The sequence below is a fragment of the Coregonus clupeaformis genome, unplaced genomic scaffold, assembly GCF_020615455.1.
Source record: "Coregonus clupeaformis isolate EN_2021a unplaced genomic scaffold, ASM2061545v1 scaf4799, whole genome shotgun sequence".
NCBI lineage: Eukaryota > Metazoa > Chordata > Actinopteri > Salmoniformes > Salmonidae > Coregonus > Coregonus clupeaformis.
The window spans coordinates 190-21,368 of NW_025538253.1; the positions used below are offsets into that span (position 1 = coordinate 190).

The window sequence follows — 21,179 nt, forward strand, 5'->3', positions numbered from 1 at the left end:
ACCTACAAACAAGCAAGATTTCTGGCTCTCACAGACCTGTAACTTCTTCTTTAAGAGGCTCCTCTGTCCTCCACTCGTTACCTGTATTAATGGCACCTGTTTGAACTTGTTATCAGTATAAAGACACCTGTCCACAACTTCAAACAGTCACACCTCCAAACTCCACTAGTGGCCAAGACCAAAGAGCTGTCAAAAGACACCAGAAACAAAATTGTAGACCTGCACCAGGCTAGGGAAGACTGAATCTGCAATAGGTAAGCAGCTTGGTTTGAAGAAATCAACTGTGGGAGCAATTATTAGGAAATGGAAGACATACAAGACCACTGATAATCTCCCTTGATCTGGGGCTCCACGCAAGATCTCACCCCTGGGTCAAAATGATCACAAGAACAGTGAGCAAAAATCCCAGAACCACGCGGGGGACCTAGTGAATGACCTGCAGAGCTGGGACCAAAGTAACAAAGCCTACCATCAGTAAACACTACGCCGCCAGGGACTCAAATCCTGCAGTGACAGAGCGTGTCCCCTGCTTAAGCCAGTACATGTCCAGGCCCGTCTGAAGTTTGCTAGAGTGCATTTGGATGATCCAGAAGAGGATTGGGAGAATGTCATATGGTCAGATGAAACCAAAATATAACTTTTTTGTAAAAACTCAACTCGGTCGTGTTTGGAGGACAAAAGAATGCTGAGTTGCATCCAAAGAACACCATACCTACTGAGAAGCATGGGGGTGGAAACATCATGCTTTGGGGCTGTTTTTCTGCAAAGGGACCAGGACGACTGATCCGTGTAAAGGAAAGAATGAATGGGGCCATGTATCGTGAGATTTTGAGTGAAAACCTCCTTCCATCAGCAAGGGCATTGAAGATGAAACGTGGCTGGGTCTTTCAGCATGACAATGATCCCAAACACACAGCCCGGGCAACGAAGGAGTGGCTTGCGTAGAAGCATTTCAAGGTCCTGGAGTGGCCTAGCCAGTCTCCAGATCTCAACCCAACAGAAAATATTTGGAGGGGAGTTGAAAGTCCGTATTGCCCAGCGACAGCCCCAATACATCACTGCTCTAGAGGAGATCTGCATGGAGGAATGGGCCAAAATACCAGCAACAGTGTGTGAAAACCTTGTGAAGACTTACAGAAAACGTTTGACCTGTGTCATTGCCAACAAAGGGTATATAACAAAGTATTGAGAAACTTTTGTTATTGAACAAATACTTATTTTTCCACCATAATTTGCAAATAAATTCATTAAAAAATCCTACAATGTGATTTTCTGGATTGTTTTTCTCATTTTGTCTGTCATAGTTGACGTGTACCTATGGTGAAAATTACAGGCCTCTCTCATCTTTTTAAGTGGGAGAACTTGCACAATTGGTGGCTGACTAAATACTTTTTTTCCCCCACTGTATATACACATACACACTACCGTTCAAAAGTTTGGGTTCACTTACAAAATGTCCTTGTTTTCGAAAGAAAAACAAATTTTTTTGTCCATTAAAATAACATCAAATTGATCAGAAATACAGTGTAGACATTGTTAATGTTGTAAATGGCTATTGTAGCTGGAAACGGCTGATTTTTTAATGGAATATCTACATAGGCGTCCAGAGGCCCATTTTCAGCAACCATCAGTCCTGTGTTCCAATGGCACGTTGTGTTTGCTAATCCAAGTTTATCCTTTTTAAAGGCTAATTGATCATTAGAAAACCCTTTTGCAATTATGTTGCACAGCTGAAAACTGTTGTGCTGATTAAAGAAGCAATAAAACTGGCCTTCTTGAGACTAGCTGAGTATCTGGAGCATCAGCAATTGTGGGTTCGATTACAGGCTCAAAATGGCCAGAAACAAATAACTTTCTTCTGAAACTTCGTCAGTCTGTTCTTGTTCTGAGAAATGAAGGCTATTCCATGAGAGAATTGCCAAGAAACTGAAGATCTCGTACAACGCTATGTACTACTCCTTCACAGAACAGCGCAAACTGGCTCTAACCAGAATAGAAAGAGGAGTGGGAGGCCCCAGTGCACAACTGAGCAAGAGGACAAATACATTAGAGTGTCTAGTTTGAGAAACAGACGCCTCACAGGTCCTCAACTGGCAGCTTCATTAAATAGTACCCGCAAAACACCAGTCTCAACGTCAACAGTGTCCCGGAGTTGCTCTTCACTGTTGACGTTGAGACTGGTGTTTTGCGGGTACTATTTAATGTGTGTGTGTGTATATATATATATATATATATAAATATTTTTTTCCCCTTCTTTAAAACACAATACAAATGGCCGCTCCCAGAGGGTGCCCTGGTCAGAGGGTGCCCTGGTCAGAGGGTGCCCTGGTCAGTGGGTGCGCTCGCCCTCAACCACCCCAAGACACCAGCAAGGCAAGGCCCAAAGGGATTTTCCCAAGGGTGATAAAACCAAGCCCCGCAAAACGCCCATGGAAAGCAGCGCACTCCCATAACTACCAGGACCAGCACACACCGTTCACGCATGAAGCCAAACCACAAAACATGAATAACGAAAAGCTAAACATACAATAATCCCATGCTCACTGCATGAAGCCAAACCACAAAACATGAATAACGAAAAGCTAAACATACAATAACCCTCACCCATGATTGGAGGACCGCAAATATTTACACTGTATATTTGTGTATATATTTATTCAACACTCATCAATTCCACATTTCAGACCGCCACAGATCAATCCATCTTTCCAAGTAAATCATCATTCTACCATTTCCTCTTACAATACATCCTTCCATTCTCCCATGGTGTCTCACTAGGGCCTTGAACCTCCCCATCTGCAACATTTCTGCCGAAATTGACCCCAAAATAAACATTTTACCCAAGAGAGGAGCACAATGATATTTCCTATTGACTAAATGTGGTCCTTCAAATCCCCCAGCAATACAGTTTGCAGGTACAACCGCACCCTGATATTATGGCATAACAACCATTCCTGTACCTGGCCTCTAAACCTTCAAGCTGCATACTGGATCCTATTCCTACTAAACTGCTGAAGGAGCTGCTTCCCTGTGCTTGGCCCTCCTATGTTGAACATAATAAACAGCTCTCTATCCACCGGATGTGTACCAAACTCACTAAAAGTGGCAGTGATAAAGCCTCTCTTGAAAAGCCAAACCTTGACCCGGAAAATATAAAAACTATCGGCCCATATCCAGATCTTCCATTCCTCTCAAAAATTTTAGAAAAAGCTGTTGCGCAGCAACTCACTGCCTTTCTGAAGACAAACAATGTATGCGAAATGCTTCAGTCTGGTTTTAGACCCCATCATAGCACTGAGACTGCACTTGTGAAGGTGGTAATGACCTTTTAATGGCGTCAGACCGAGGCTCTGCATCTGTCCTCGTGCTACTAGACCTTAGTGCTGCCTTTGACACCATCGATCACCACATTCTTTTGGAGAGACTGGAAACCCAAATTGGTCTACACGGACAAGTTCTGGCCTGGTTTAGATCCTACCTGTCGGAAAGATATCAGTTTGTCTCTGTGAATGGTCTGTCCTCCGACAAATCAACTGTACATTTCGGGTGTTCCTCAAGGTTCCGTTTAGGACCACTATTGTTTTCACTATATATTTTACCTCTTGGGGATGTTATTCGAAAACATAATGTTAACTTTCACTGCTATGCGGATGACACACAGCTGTACATTTCAATGAAGCATGGTGAAGCCCCAAAATTGCCCTCGCTATAAAGCCTGTGTTTCAGACATAAGGAAGTGGATGGCTGAAAACTTTTACTTTTAAACTCGGACAAAACAGAGATGCTTGTTCTAGGTCCCAAGAAACAAAGAGATCTTCTGTTAAATCTGACAATTCATCTTGATGGTTGTAAAGTCGTCTCAAATAAAACTGTTGAAGGACCTAGGCGTTACTCTTGACCCTGATCTCTCTTTTGATGAACATATCAAGACTGTTTCAAGGACAGCTTTTTTCCATCTACGTAACATTGCAAAAATCAGAAATTTTCTGTCCCAAAATGATGCAGAAAAATTAATCCATGCATTTGTTACTTCTAGATTAGACTACTGCAATGCTCTATTTTCCGGCTACCGGATAAAGCACTAAATAAACTTCAGTTAGTGCTAAATACGGCTGCTAGAATCCTGACTAGAACCAAGAAATTTGATCATATTACTCCAGTGCTAGCTTCCCTACACTGGCTTCCTGTTAAGGCAAGGGCTGATTTCAAGGTTTTACTGTTAACCTATAAAAGCGTTACATGGGCTTGCTCCTACCTATCTTTCCGAGTTGGTCCTGCCGTACATACCAATACGTACGCTACGGTCACAAGACGAGAGCCTCCTAATTGTCCCTAGAATTTCTAAGCAAACAGCGGGAGGCAGGGCTTTCTCCTATAGATCTCCATTTTTATGGAACAGTCTGCCTACCCATGTGAGAGACGCAGACTCGGTCTCAACCTTTAAGTCTTTACTGAAGACTTATCTCTTCAGTAGGTCATATGATTGAGTGTAGTCTGGCCCAGGAGTGTGAAGGTGAACGGAAAGGCTGGAGCAACGAACAGCCCTTGCTGTCTCTGCCGGGCAGTTCCCCTCTCCACTGGGGTTCTCTGCCTCTAACCCTGTTGCAGGGGCTGAGTCACTGGCTTGCTGGTGCTCTTTCATGCCGTCCCTGGAGGGAATCGTCACTTGAGTGGGTTGAGTTACTGACGTGATCTTCCTGTCTGGGTTGGCGCCCCCCCTTGGTTTGTGCTGTGGTGGAGACCTCTGTGGGCTATACTCGGCCTTGTCTCAGGATTGTAAGTTGGTGGTTGGGGATATCCCTCTAGTGGTGCGGGGCTGTGCTTTGGCGGAGTGGGTGGGGTTATATCCTTCCTGTTTGGCCCTGTCCGTGGTTTCTTCGGATGGGGCCACAGTGTCTCCCGGACCGCTCCTGTCTCAGCCTCCAGTATTTATGCTGCAGTAGTTTATGTGTCGGGGGCTGGGGTTAGTTGGTTATACCTGGAGTACTTCTCCTGTCTTATCCAGTGTCCTGTGAATTTAAGTATGCTCTCTCTAATTCTCTCGTTCTCTCTTTCTCTCTGAGAACCTGAGCCCTAGGACCATACGTCAGGACTACCGGGCATGATGACACCTTGCTGTCCCCAGTCCGCCTGGCCTTGCTGCTATTCCAGTTTCAACTGTTCTGCCTGCGGCCACGAAACCCCTACCTGTCCCAGACCTGCTGTTTTCAACTCTAAATGATCGGCTATGAAAAGCCAACTGAGATTTATTCCTGATTATTATTTGACCATGCTTGTCACTTATGAACATTTTTGAACATCTTGGCATGGTTCTGTTATAATCTCCACCCGGCACAGCCAGAAGAGGACTGGCCACCCCTCATAGCCTGGTTCCTCTCTAGGTTTCTTCCTAGGTTTTGCCTTTCTAGGGAGTTTTTCCTAGCCACCGTGCTTCTACACCTGCATTACTAGCTGTTTGGGGTTTTAGGCTGGGTTTCTGTACAGCACTTCGAGATATTAGCTGATGTAAGAAGGGCTATATAAAATAAAATTGATTGATTGATTGATTGTACCTGACTCAAAAACAAGCCACCGATGGACAGTACCAAAGAGACGCTCTATTGATTATGTTTCCGCATGCAAAGTCTGCACCCGGTCCGACTGTTGAATACCCCATAAAAACATGTTTTGACTGTCAATATGCAGTATTGTGTGTAGATGCTTGAGAAAAATATATAAATTTTTGAATTCAGGCTTTAACACAACAAAATGTGGAATAAGTCAAGGGGTATGAATACTTTCTAAAGGCACTGTAGCATAAGACTGGTACCAAGGCTAACGTTAAATACCTTCTTGCTTCCTCTGCAACGGTCTGTGCTTTGACACTCTTCCCATCTGTCAAATAAGTGAAATTAGGTGTCAGTGCTCATGATAGAAAATTATAAAGGAAGTTAGCTGTATACTGTAATTAACTATAAAAGTAGCCAGCTATGCTATATGGTTGCATATGAAACGTGTTAGCTAGCTAGAGCTACGTAAACACAACGGTAATTGCAAGAAAGATAGCTCCGTATCCATCCCTTTTTGAGGACCCAACAATATCCAAACACAATGTTAATACCGGTCTGATGATGTCTTATAACAACAAACCCTTTTTGCCTGGTTTTGAAGAGCGAGCGACTCTTTTTCGTGGCTGATTCTCCATGCTGGTCATATGTTTTGTGCTAATTTTGATTTGTGACGTATTAAATCTACGGCAAGCATCAGGGTCAATGAAGCAAAAACACTGCCGAAACGCATGCGACCAACTCAATCTTCGTAAATTGACATGTGAGTAACAATTCCCCTAATTAATTAAATCAATTAATAGTTCAACTATGCCATTATATTCTTTACCGTGGAAATAAACCTGTAGATCCTATGTAGCTTTATGAAACGACTACAATAATTGAGTGACTTGACCATTTCTTCCTTGTTAATTTCCTAATCCTGTGCTTTTAGGCCAGGCTAACGTTAGCTAGTTACGCGCCACTAGTATAAACAAACAAACAAAGTACATTTGAGGTCAATTCACTAATATACTAAGATACAATCCCGGACATTACATCCATCATATGTGCCACCAAGCCACTCACGCACTCTCTCTCACACACACACACAGCACATCAGCTGATGACTTTGCCTCGATTCACTGTTTTGTGTGCAGAGATTTTATACATGATACAAAAACGGTGTTACCTGCATTCAAAACATGTTGTTCAATAACACGTATTATACCAGTCCCTTCACAGGACTGTTTAGTGAAGGGATACCCTCAGTAGGAGTACGGCCGAGACAGGATGGCTCTAGAACAATTTAGGGATGTTGTCCATAGATGTGTAAGTCTTGAGTACGGCCGAGACAGGATGGCTCTAGAACAATTTAGGGATGTTGTCCATAGATGTGTAAGTCTTGACCCCCCCCCACACACACCTTTATTTAACCAGGTAAGCCAGTTGAGAACAAGTTCTCATTTACAACTGCGACCTGGCCAAGATAAAGCAAAGCAGTGCGATAAAAACAACAACACAGAGTTACATATGGGGTAAACAAAACATAAAGTCAAAAATACAACAGAAAATATATATATACAGTGTGTGCGAATGTAGTAAATTATGGAGGTAAGGCAATAAATAGGCCATAGTGCCAAATAGTTACAACTTCGTATTAACACTGGAATGATAGATGTGCAAAAGATGATGTGCAAATAGAGATACTGGGGTGTAAATTATCAAAATAAATAACAATATGGGGATGAGGTAGTTGGATGGGCTAATTTCAGAATGGCTGTGTGCAGGTACAGTGATCGGTAAGCTGCTCTGACAACTGATGCTTAAAGTTAGTGAGAGAGATAAGAGTCTCCAGCTTCAGAGATTTTTGCAGTTCGTTCCAGTCATTGGCAGCAGAGAACTGGAAGGAATGGCGGCCAAAAGGAGGTGTTGGCTTTGGGGATGACCAGTGAGATATACCTGCTGGAGCGCATACTACGGGTGGGTGTTGCTATGGTGACCAGTGAGCTAAGATAAAGACGGGGATTTGCCTAGCAGTGATTTATAGATGGCCTGGAGCAGTAGCGGTTTTACACGGAGGCCGGGGGAGGCCCGTGCCTCCCTGAAATGTCCCTGGCCACCCCTGTGGCCCCCCCGTGCTGACCAAATAAAAAATTATGAATTTATAACTATTTTACACGCGAGCGCCAAAAGCGGAACTAATGCAACGCTCTACACGGCAACGTTCTACACGGGTAAATTAGAGTGGCGCACCCAAAAACTGTATCCTGCCATCTGCCTGCCTGCCACGTGTGGTGCTGCTTCGGTGAATGAGAGCTCCAGCAACTACTATTTGCGAGAGGAGCTACGATTTGCAGGAGTCGAAGGTAAGAAAACGATTTAATATCATAAGTGACTTGTTGTTCTTGCACATAGCCTACATGTTCCTTTTGTTCCTCACACATAAATCAAATCAAGTTTTAAATGTCTGGTCTCGATTTGTTTAGGAAATGTAATCATATCTAAGCAAACTCATTAAAGCAGAAGCAAATATCCAAATGTTAGTAGGCTATCCTTGCTAGGGTCTACACAATGTTGTGATGTTAACCACGTAACTTCATCCGTCTTGGCTGTTGCATCGCGATAACAAATACATTTTTAGTAAAGTAATCAACAGGTTATCTGCCAGTGTTAAGTAGGGAGGGATGGTTAGGTAACAAAATGTAATGCATGCCCCTACGTTTTTCTTCTTCTAATAGTTATCATGAAACGAGGAAGGGACATAAAGTCATTTTTGCCCCAGCAATCAAAAAAGTGAGAGAAACAAATCGAGGTTTTGAGAAAGTTGAGGAAGAGGGAGAGCCAGCATGTGATGAAAGTGAGGGGTCTGACAAAGAGAGGGAAATTCCAGAGGGTGAGGAGGATGAAGAAGAGGGTGAGGAGGATGAAGAAGAGGGTGAGGAGGATGAAGAAGAGGGTGAGGAGAATGAAGAAGAGGGCGAGGAGAATGAAGAAGAGGGTGAGAAGCATGAAGAAGAAAGCATACAGGGACAGAGAGATGAACAGCCAGAGGGACAGCAAGTGGATCCATGTGGATCAAGTACTGCACCATCAGGTTTGTGATGAGGAAGGTTCTTACTATTTGCAAAGCAATGCAATTACAATGTAATGGTAGGCCTGCTGGGTGTCCTTAAAATGCTGCTTTCTGCTGTTAATTCTTTTTGTGTCAATATGGCTCTGTTTTTTTTTAAGTAAATACTTTGCCTACATTTTGAAATACATGCAGATATACAGTAAATAAATGTTGTAGTTGTGCCCTATGTTTACTGTCCATCTTCTTCAGATATCAGCAAGTCTAAGTATGACGTACCAGTACAGCCGAACTTGAAGATATTCCCAACCACACTGATGGGGACAGAAGACGAGCTTCAGACCAAACTCATCCATGGCTTGAGTATTCTGTAATGACGGACTCTACATGTTGCTATGCATGTAGACATTTTAGCACACCAAATGCCCCAGACACCGTTTTGTTTCAACACCTGGTTTTACAAACTGGAAAAAGGCAACTATGAGAAATGCAGGGTTTTCACTACATGCAAAGTCTGAACGACACAAGTGTGCAATGATCGCATGGAGGGATTATCAAAGAGCTGTTAGAACTGACGCAACACTAACAGATCTCCTTGACAAAGAACACACTAAACAAGTACAAGAAAATCAGGCATACATTAAAACAGTTGGGGAAGTGCTGTTGCTTACAGCTACACAAAACATAGCACAAAGAGGACATGATGAATCTGAAGGGTCCACTAACAAAGGAAACTTTAGGGAAATTCTTAACACAGTTGCTAACCACGACCAACTTGTTAAGAGAAGATTAACTTCCATTCACAATGCAAAGTACACAAGCAAGATCATCCAGAATGAGGTTTTGGGTTGTTTGGCAGAAATGGTTCGGTCTGAAATCATAGAAGAAGTGAAGAAAAGTGAGGTTTTTAGCGTCATGGCAGATGAAACAAAGGATATTTCAAAAAAAGAACAGATGTCCTTCACACTCAGGTACTATTACAATGGGGCCATTAAGGAGAGTTTTCTCCATTTTGAATCTGCAGAGAGGTTAGATGCAGCAGGGCTTACTGGAAAAATAGTACACTTACTGGAACGTTATGGCCTGGACTACAAAAATAACCTCGTAAGCCAAGCGTACGATGGCGCTGCCAAGTTATGAGCGGTAAGCATTCAGGGGTTCAGGCAAGGATCAAAGAACAGGCTAAATTTGCCTTCTACGTCCATTGTAGTGCTCATTGTCTGAATTTAGTGTTAGTTGATGTAGTCAAAAGTGTCCCAGAAACGGAGGAGTTTTTTTTCTTTGTTACAGAGTCTTTATATGTTTACTTCTTCCTCATATGTGCACCCAAAATGGCTGTCTCTCCAAAGAGAAATGTATGGCAGAACCAGAGAGCTGCAACGTTTAAGCGACACACGTTGGTCATGCCGATTTCTAGCCCTACGTAATATCATGGACACTCTACCTGCCCTTAAACGACTACTGCAAGAGATTGCTCAAGAACGTCATGGTGAAAGAACTGTTGAGGCCCGAGGTCTTCTTGCTCAAATTGACCTAGAATTTGTTGTGCATCTTGTTACTCTGCGTAAGTTGTTTGGGGGAGACAAAGCTATTGTCTGACATGTTACAGTCACAAACTGTTGATCTGTCAAGTGCTGTTGACTTAGTAAATGCTTTAGTCCTGACATTGAAAGACCACAGGCAGGGAGTCTTTCTTTGATGAGTTGTGGGATGAAGCATTGAATATTTGTGAGCAGTGTGATTCTGCAACAAGGTCAGTGGCGAAACGTCAGAAAATGCTGAGCTCTAGACTCAGTGGCTACTGCACGCTAAGCACTGTTGGTCAGAGGGAGGTAGAACGTGACAAAGATATGTTTCTCACATCATTTTTCTATCCTGTAATTGACAGCATGCTCAATGAGTTGAACAGACGTTTCTCCAATACAAACTGTGAGCTCATGAGAAGCATACAGTCTCTCAGTCCCCAGAGTGATACCTTTTTAAAGGAGAGCAATGTTTTTTCATTTGGCCGTTTGTATAATGCAGACATTGATGATTTAGGGCATGAGCTCCATCAATTTAAGAGAGTTTTGGACAGAAAAATACAGAGTGGTGAAGTCAAAAAGCCATGCAGTACAGTTGAGCTGGTTTGTTTTATTGAGCCATACAGGGAAGTTTTCTTTGAGCTCTTTAGACTGTGCAAGATTGCTGTAACCCTTCCTGTAAGCTCAGCCTCTTGCGAACGCAGTTTCTCCACACTGAAACTGATAAAAACCTTCCTGCGGTCCACCACTAGTGATGAGAGACTCAGTGATCTTGGTGTCCTGAGCATAGAGTCCAGAAGGGCCAAGGCTCTGGATCTTGATGTAGTTGTGGACCGTTTTGCCAGACAGCACAACCGCCGTATCCTGTTGCTGTAGTGTATCTATATGATATATACGCTAGTAGCGTATGAGTGCCGCTGTGAGGAAAAAGAGATATAATGAACAATAAAACAACAAGCTTGAGCTTCTTAAGACACGGTGGGGTTTATCTGTTCTCAATACCACCCGGTAAAATGAATGGAGTTAGTCTGGTGTCCACATGAAGTTACGTGTGTAGACAAAGAGTCTGGTGTCCATATGAAGTTACATGTGTAGACAGAGACAGTCTGGTGTCCATATGAAGTTACATGTGTAGACAGAGACAGTCTGGTGTCCATATGAAGTTACATGTGTAGACAGAGACAGTCTGGTGTCCATATGAAGTTACATGTGTAGACAGAGACAGTCTGGTGTCCATATGAAGTTACATGTGTAGACAGAGACAGTCTGGTGTCCATATGAAGTTACATGTGTAGACAGAGACAGTCTGGTGTCCATATGAAGTTACATGTGTAGACAGAGACAGTCTGGTGTCCATATGAAGTTACATGTGTAGACAGAGACAGTCTGGTGCCCATATGAAGTTAAATGTGTAAACAAAGACAGTCTGGTGTCCATATGAAGTTACATGTGTAGACAGAGACAGTCTGGTGCCCATATGAAGTTACATGTGTAGACAAAGAGTCTGGTGTCCATATGAAGTTACATGTGTAAACAGAGACAGTCTGGGGTCCATATGAAGTTAGATGTGTAGACAAAGACAGTCTGGTGTCCACATGAAGTTACATGTGTCTACTTAGATGAACCCACCGTGTCTTAAGAAGCTGAAGCTTGTTTTATTTTTCATTTTACATCATCTATCTTTTTTTTCCTCACAGTACCAGTAGTTCCACACACTACTAGAGTGTATGTATGTTTGTATGTATGTATATATATCCCACCAATCCTCTCTCAAGAGGTTTTCAAAAAAGGGCAAACTCATGTCTCAAGACCTGCTTCTGTTGGTTCCCCTCTCCTGCCTGTAACTTTCCATCCACATCCCCAAAGTTTTGTGGCCCATTATGACATCACTCCATTAAGTGATTGCTGCATGTACTGCTCTAAGGAAACACTTCTCTCTCTCTCTCTCTCTCTCTCTCTCTCTCTCTCTCTCGATAGATAGAGTTTATGATTTTATTCTTTTGAATTATCTCTGCCAAACATCTATGTACTACAAATCTTCAAGCTCCACAGATGTTTTATGGCATCCACTAAACCTCTTTAGATATTTGTAAATTATACAGTGTGATACCTTTCAACTAAAGTTTATTTTATTTTTTACCAACTATGATTTTTCCTTTTGAAAACAAGCAAAGCAAGAAAAAAAAGAAACAAAATCACTCCAATCATTGCACACTTGTGTCGTTCAGACTTTGCAGGTCCAGCTTTGACATGATGATCTAACTAACACTAATATTGTAACTAATATTGTAACTGAAATATGTATGATCCTATGATGAGCGATTGCTTACTTCCCTTTCACTCTTAAAAAATTACTGAAAAAAAATGTGTATAAAAAGGTATATGTAGTATATGTTTGTTTAGTGAGCATTCATGCTGTCATTTTTTCCTAATGTGAACTATGGTGGAAATGTGCTGTCCTAAATGGACTTGCCCATATATGTTGTAAAGCCTTTTTTGTACACCTGCTCATCAACTGACAGTGAAGTACACAAAGACACAGAACACACACACACACACACACAGACACCTGTAATATTCTTGTTTTCATGTTGTTGCTGATATCCATCAGTGTTGTTCATATTGCTACATTGTGTTGACATGATTGTTGCTTTTAAACGAATGTTAACTTAATGTTTATTGTCTGCATCCTATTGGACTACTGGATGTTAATGTGTAACACGTTTCCCTGTTTATGTGCTTTAGCAATACTGTATGTCAATATGGTCATGCTAGTAAAGCCTCTTTGAATTGAATTTCTTTTCTGATTTGGTTTATTTTACCTACATGGATACAGGGTAGTGTGTTTTGTTTATAAATCACTCAGAAAGTTTTCTTTCTTAAAACAAAATGTGGAATCAACTGTCCACAGTAGTGGGGCTTCCATAAATAGGAAATGGCACATTGTTGTACCCTTTGTTGTATCCTGGAGTTTTGTTCACATTGAATATGAACCCTGTATTTGTACCCTGTACTTTTTTTTTCTTCTAATTTTTATGGTACTATCTCTCTTGCATCTGCACTCTTGTACAAAATACGTGTTATAATAAATGTCATATGATTTTAAAGTAAAATAAAGTTTATAATCTTTGAATATCATGTGTTGCCAGTTTTTTTATGTGTGCCCCCCTGATTAAACACTGGCCCCCCTAGTAAAATGTGTCTAGAACCGCCACTGGCCTGGAGCCAGTGGGTTTGGCAACGAATATGTAGTGAGGGCCAGCCAACAAGAGCGTACAGGTCACAATGGTGGGTAGTATATGGGGCTTTGGTGACAAAACGGATGGCACTGTGATAGACTACATCCAATTTGCTGAGTAGAGTGTTGGAGGCTATTTTGTAAATGACATCGCTGAAGTCAAGGATCGGTAGGATAGTCAGTTTTACGAGGGCATGTTTGGCAGCATGAGTGAAGGAGTCTTTGTTGCGAAATACAGTAGGGAGAACAAGTATTTGATACACTGCCGACAGGAGGGCTTCTTAAAGAAAAACTAACAGGTCTGTGAGAGCCGGAATTCTTACTGGTTGGTAGGTGATCAAATACTTATGTCATGCAATAAAATGCAAATTAATTACTTAAAAATCATACAATGTGATTTTCTGGATTTTTGTTTTAGATTCAGTCTCTTACAGTTGAAGTGTACCTATGATAAAAAAATTACAGACCTCTACATGCTTTGTAAGTAGGAAAACCTGCAAAATCAGCAGTGTATCAAATACTTGTTCTCCCCACTGTAGGAAGCCGATTCTAGATCTAACTTCTGATTGGAGATGCTTAATGTGAGTCTGGAAGGAGAGTTTACAGTCTAACCAGACACTTAGGTGTTTGTAGTTGTCCACATACTCTAGGTCAGACCCGCCGAGAGTAGTGATTCTAGTCGGGTGGGCGGGTGCAAGCAGCGTTCGATTGAAGAGCATGCATTTAGTTTTACTAGTGTTTAAGAGTAGTTGGAGGCTACGGAAGGAGTGTTGTATGGCGTTGAAGCTCGTTTGGAGGTTTGTTAACACAGTGTCCAATGAAGGGCCAGATGTATACAAAATGGTGTCGTCTGCATAGAGGTGGATCCGAGCGTCACCAGCAGCAAGAGCGACATCATTGATATACACAGAGAATAGAGTCGGCCCGAGAATTGAACCCTGTGGAGGGCCACCCCTGTGGCCCTCCGATTTGACACATTGAACTCTATCTGAGAAGTAGTTGGTGAACTAGGCGAGGCAGTCATTTGAGAAACCAAGGCTATTTAGTCTGCCAATAAGAATGCGGTGGTTGACAGAGTCGAAAGCCTTGGCGAGGTCGATGAAGACATCTTATAATAATATCGTTTAGGACCTTGAGCGTGGCTGAGGTGCACCCATGACCAGCTCGGAAACCGGACTGCATAGCGGAGAAGGTACGGTGGGATGAAATGGTCGTGATCTGTTTGTTAACTTGGCTTTCAAAAACTTTCGAAAGGCAGGGCAGGATGGATATAGGTCTGTAACAGTTTGGATCTAGAGTGTCACCCCCTTTGAAGAGGGGGATGACCGCAGCAGCTTTCCAATCTCTGGGGATCTCAGACGTTACGAAAGAGAGGTTGAACAGGCTAGTAATAGGGGTTGCGACAATTTCGGCGGCTAGTTTTAGAAAGAAAGGGTCCAGATTGTCTAGCCCAGCTGATTTGTAGGGGTGGGGGCAGGGGCAAGTTGCAGCGGAGGGTACAGAGCTGGTGGCTGGGGTAGTGGTAGCCAGGTGGAAAGCATGGCCAGCCGTAGGAAAATGCTTATTGAAATTCTCGATTATTGTAGATTTATCAGTGGTGACAGTGTTTCCTAGCCTCAGTGCAGTGGGCAGTTGGGAGGAGGTGCTCTTATTCTCCATGGACTTTACAGTGTCCCAAAACGTTTTGGAGTTAGTGCTACAGGATGCAAATTTCTGTTTGAAAAAGCTAGCCTTTGGTTTCCTAACTGATTGTGTATATTGGTTCCTGACTTCCCTGAAAAGTTGCATATCGCGGGGGCTGTTCGATGCTAATGCAGTACGCCACAGGATGTTTTTGTGCTGGTCAAGGGGCAGTCAAGTCTGAGGAGAACAAGGGACTATATCTGTTCTTAGTTCTGAATTTTTTGAATGGGGCATGCTTATTTAAGATTGAGAGGAAAGCACTTTTAAAGAACAACCAGGCATCCTCTACTGACGGAATGAGGTCAATATCCATCCAGGATACCCGGGCCAGGTCAATTAGAAAGGCCTGCTCGCTAAAGTGTTTTAGGGAGCGTTTGATAGTGATGAGGGGTGGTCGTTTGACCGCGGACCCATTACGGACGCAGGCAATAAGGCAGTGATCGCTGAGATCATGGTTGAAGACAGCGGAGGTGTATTTAGAGGGTCAATTTGTCAGGATGATATCTATAAGGGTGCCCATGTTTACAGATGTTGGGTTGTACCTGGTAGGTTCGTTGATAATTTGTGTGAGATTGAGGGCATCTAGTTTAGATTGTAGGTTGGCCGAGATGTTAAGCATATCCCAGTTTAGGTCACCAAGCAGTACGAACTCTGAGGATAGATGGGGGGCAATCAGTTCACATATGGTGTCCAGGGCACAGCCCGGGGCTGAGGGGGGTCTGTAGCAAGCGGCAACAGTGAGAGACTTATTTCTGGAAAGGTGGATTTTTAGAAGTAGAAGCTCAAACTGTTTGGGCACAGACCTGGACCTATTCATCTGTCATAGCAAGCCATCCAGGATGACAACTGTACGACTGAGGATTACGACGTTTTCCAGATGGCTGGACGTACCTGTATAGAGGAGGGAGATAGTGTTCAGGTTCTGAGTATCGTCATAGATGAGAAAAAATAAGGTGCGCTGAAGATTGAACCAGACATCCATACCATGTGTACACAAGATCAATCAGCTGTATTCATTTGGATGTAGTGTGCTGCTTCTCTAGTTTGTGGAACAGCTGAAAGATTCTCTCTCTTAAACTAGCCTATACAGTATATGCACTTAATAGTGATAGTTTGGGCCCTGAGGTTTTCCTGACCACATGATTTGATCAGGGAAAAGTCTGGGCCATAATTATGGTGTTAGTTTTTACAGAGTAGAGTCAAGTAATATTACTTCTCCCTCTCTTTCTCTAGAACATAGTGAGATGTATGGGCTGGAACCTGCTGGGTCCTCTGTTTCAGATTCTGTTGAAGAAAGAGGACAATAATCTTAATCACTGTCTCGCCATCCTCACACATATACTGGAGGTCTGTTTTCATGTTATAACCATTATCAGTTATTACTCAAAACACAGGTTTAATATTGTTTTTTGGGGTATAAAATGTAAATGTTTGCTAGCCTGGCCCCAGATCGACTGTATTTGTGATGTATTGCCACCATAGGAGTTGGCAAGATAATAATGGGACCAGGCTTAAGATTGAATGACTGCTTTATTATTGTCTGTGATTGGTCAGGTTTGCAGTCCCAATGAGCTGCTGGTTGGCTTGCTGGAGCAGGTGGAGGAGGCCCACCCTGACTCCCTCGCAGAGACGATCATCCTCCTGCTGCAGCCACTACAGAAAGGTGAGGAACAGGATGGATTGTCTGAATGGAACACCCTCAATGTTTCATATTCTTGATGACTAAGGATTTTCTGTACCCTCACTTTCCTATACCTTATTTCCTACCCTCTCCTACCACTATTTCAATCAACACATTTCCTACATCTTTCCTACTAGACTTAAAACACCCTCCTCACTTCCTTCACTCTCTCACCCACCGTCCTACCCTTCGCCCCTATTCACACTTCCCTGTCTACTCCATCAATCTCTCCCACTCTTTCCCCACCCTGACCCTCTCTCTTACTGTCCCCACCTCTCCAACCTCCCCCTCAGTGTTGTTGCGGCTGGGTAGCCAGAAGGCCTCCTCAGTGGGCATGGCTCTCTCCACCCTCGGTGGCCAGGCTGCCCGTGCCCCAGACCAAGGAGCAGGAGGAGGACGACGTGTTCAGCCTGTGCCGCTGCTGCTCGGCCCTCCTGGTCTTCGTCAGACACTTTGTGGAGGAGGCCAAGCAGAGCCAGCAGGCCGATATTACCAACGGGACGCACACGGCCAAAGAGGATGAGCTGAGGACAGAGCTGCTCAAGTAGGTGGCCATGTTTTTTCGGGGAGCTATTGGGTTAAGTGATTGGGGAAAGCTTTGTTAATATTATGTTTTAAACATAGGGACAGATACAATAGACCATCCTACCTTAGCAGATTAGCATTAAAGTACAGTATAGTTCGGTCTGTGCTTCTATGTGGAGTGTACAGTATATTATGTGCCTATAGTTGCATGAATAGAGTCTCTGACTATAGTGTGTTTGTATGTTGTGTCTCCCTAACAGTATGAAGAGTCTTTGTGAGCCTCTTCTGGAGGTGCAGCTGAAGGATCCTGAAACCATAGCAGAATCTCCCCTCAGGAACTTTGCCACAGAGATTCTGTTAAGAAGCCAGCTCAGATTGTGACCATTGCTCCTCTCATAGCCTGGTTCCAGATCTGTTTGTGCCGTATATGATATATGGTATATCCAAATCCTATGGACATTGACAAGGACCGTAGGGGCCTGTTAATTGTGGCTATACAGCACAAACAGATCTGGAAACAGGCTAGCTCTTTCATACTATTCTTGACGATTATATTCGACTGAATATATTCGACTTTCACACAAGTTCTCATACAAGTAGAGGTAACTTCATCCTGTATAGGCGCAGGCATAACTAATATCGGGCTAACCCTACTCCTCCTGTAATTGGTGTATGTGTGTGTGTTCTGCAGGGCATCCTGTCGGGCATCGGGGAGTCCCTCCCTGACATGCTGTGCCACGGCCTGCTGTGGAGGAGAGAGGTGCATGGGTTCCTGGAGGAAGAAGTGCGCTACTCCAAAGAGTCTCTGGCCAGTCTGGCCTACCTGTTGTTCGTCCAGCACATTGCCATGGATACCTTCCCCACCATCTTCAGGTAGAGAATAAACAGTGTGTTTTCCATTTACACTGCTCTGAAAGTACTGTTGGACCTGCCTCAGAAGTTTCTTATTCAAACTTGTATTGTATGCTTCTGTAGTATGGGGGTTGGTTGGCTCATACTCTAATTGCTAAAATAGTGTTGATTAACCTAACACTCTTTTTGTTTTTCAGCTCAGTGTTTGTTCTTCAGTGTAATATGGAATACATCAACCTCTTCTTGAGCAGGTACTCTACATATTCATTTACTTATCCCTTTTCCGCTCTAGTTGGTAACATTTCACTTTCTTATCCAATTTATCTAAATTACATAAACTATTGCATTTTATAGAGTTTCATGAAGTCTTGGAAATTCCAACAATATATTTGGTGCTCTTTTTCCCCAGAAGGGAAGAATCCAGGCTGCAGAAGGGACTGGTAAGGATCTTCTGTTTTAAGATTTGGAAGCAATTATTTACAAGTAGCACTTTCACATTGAGCTTCTATGACTCTTAATTGCTTGTTTCTCCTATCTTAAGGATCTGTATGAGAAGAGCCTGGTGAGGGTTGAGGACAACAGTCACCCAGTCCAGCTACTGGAGTTCAAATCCTTCTTTAGTGTCCCTCAGGTAAAACAAAGCTTCCTACATTGATGCAATGGCATAAACATTTGTGTTCAATCATTCAGACTAAATAATATCAGTAGAGATTAATTGCTCCATGTGAATTACGATTCGTTTTTTTCCTTCCTTTACATTTTAGAACTTGGTGAAAGTCATGACGTTGTGTCCAATTCAGCATTTGGTAAGTACTCAGTGTACAAATGACTACTTTGTCCTCTGGAGGTTGTGTTTCTAACATTTTGGAGGTTGTGTTTCTAACATGTTTATTACTGTTATTGGCAGTCTGAAATGTTATTTTATGTTCACAGAGAACTAAAGGACTAAAAGTGCTGCAGTTGAACATTGATACATTTGACACGGAAGCTAAATACAAATTCTTCCTGTAAGTTCACCCCTGTAGAACAATATGTCCGCTCTCTTGTTCCGAGCACCTTCCTGTAAGATGCTCATTGTGTTGTTCTGATAACTTCTCATATTATTTCAGGTGCATTCTGAAGACAAGTCACAACGCTAGGGAGTAGAGAGCTACATCATTAAGAACATCAAAACCAGATTGACCTCGCCTTAAAGGTACGGCACACATTAAAATGGTTTCATAACATTAAAGGTAGTCAGGAGTCAGCAATTCAGGAAGTAAACAGCAATATCGGGTAAATTCCGCAACATTTAAGAGCGTTGAAGCGTGAGGCTAAACCTCTCCGCTGTTTCGGTCCCGTAACTATCACGTTGTAGCAGCGTGAAGTGCACCCATGCAAATGCACAGATACTGTGGGAGTTAAGTCTTGCATTGCGCTCATCTGAATATCTGCAGTGCTGCTCGTTGCAACGCTGAGTCTCAGTTTAAAATGGTGCTACAGTGGGGAAAAAAAGTATTTAGTCAGCCACCAATTGTGCAAGTTCTCCCACTTAAAAAGATGAGAGAGGCCTGTAATTTTCATCATAGGTACACGTCAACTATGACAGACAAATTGAGAGAAAAAAATCCAGAAAATCACATTGTAGGATTTCTTATGAATTTATTTGCCAAATTTATGGTGGAAAATAAGTATTTGGTCACCTACAAACAAGCAAGATTTCTGGCTCTCACAGACCTGTAACTTCTTCTTTAAGAGGCTCCTCTGTCCTCCACTGTTACCTGTATTAATGGCACCTGTTTGGACTTGTTATCAGTATAAAAGACACCTGTCCACAACCTCAAACAGTCACACTCCAAACTCCACTATGGCCAAGACCAAAGAGCTGTCAAAGGACACCAGAAAGAAAATTGTAGACCTGCACCAGGCTGGGAAGACTGAATCTGCAATAGGTAAGCAGCTTGGTTTGAAGAAATCAACTGTGGGAGCAATTATTAGGAAATGGAAGACATACAAGACCACTGATAATCTCCCTCGATCTGGGGCTCCACGCAAGATCTCACCCCGTGGGGTCAAAATGATCACAAGAACGGTGAGCAAAAATCCCAGAACCACACGGGGGACCTAGTGAATGACCTGCAGAGAGCTGGGACCAAAGTAACAAAGCCTACCATCAGTAACACACTACGCGCCAGGGACTCAAATCCTGCAGTGCCAGACGTGTCCCCCTGCTTAAGCCAGTACATGTCCAGGCCCGTCTGAAGTTTGCTAGAGTGCATTTGGATGATCCAGAAGAGGATTGGGAGAATGTCATATGGTCAGATGAAACCAAAATAGAACTTTTGGTAAAAACTCAACTCGTCGTGTTTGGAGGACAAAGAATGCTGAGTTGCATCCAAAGAACACCATACCTACTGTGAAGCATGGGGGTGGAAACATCATGCTTTGGGGCTGTTTTTCTGCAAAGGGACCAGGACGACTGATCCGTGTAAAGGAAAGAATGAATGGGGCCATGTATCGTGAGATTTTGAGTGAAAACCTCCTTCCATCAGCAAAGGGCATTGAAGATGAAACGTGGCTGGGTCTTTCAGCATGACAATGATCCCAAACACACCACCCGGGCAACGAAGGAGTGGCTTCGTAAGAAGCATTTCAAGGTCCTGGAGTGGCCTTGCCAGTCTCCAGATCTCAACCCCATAGAAAATCTTTGGAGGGAGTTGAAAGTCCGTGTTGCCCAGGCGACAGCCCCCAAAACATCACTGCTCTAGAGGAGATCTGCATGGAGGAATGGGCCAAAATAACAGCAACAGTGTGTGAAAACCTTGTGAAGACTTACAGAAAACGTTTGACCTGTGTCATTGCCAACAAAGGGTATATAACAAAGTATTGAGAAACTTTTGTTATTGACCAAATACTTATTTTCCACCATAACTTGCAAATAAATTCATTAAAATCCTACAATGTGATTTTCTGGAATTTCTTTTCTCATTTTGTCTGTCATAGTTGACGTGTACCTATGATGAAAATTACAGGCCTCTCTCATCTTTTTAAGTGGGAGAACTTGCACAATTGGTGGCTGACTAAATACTTTTTTCCCCCA

At 42.9% G+C, this 21,179-nt stretch overlaps 1 pseudogene; it reads left to right on the forward strand.

Moving 5' to 3' along the window:
- The first annotated feature begins 6,884 nt into the window (after nt 1–6,884).
- On the forward strand, nt 6,885–19,293 carry LOC123490788 (annotated as a pseudogene).
- The last annotated feature ends 1,886 nt before the right edge of the window (nt 19,294–21,179 follow it).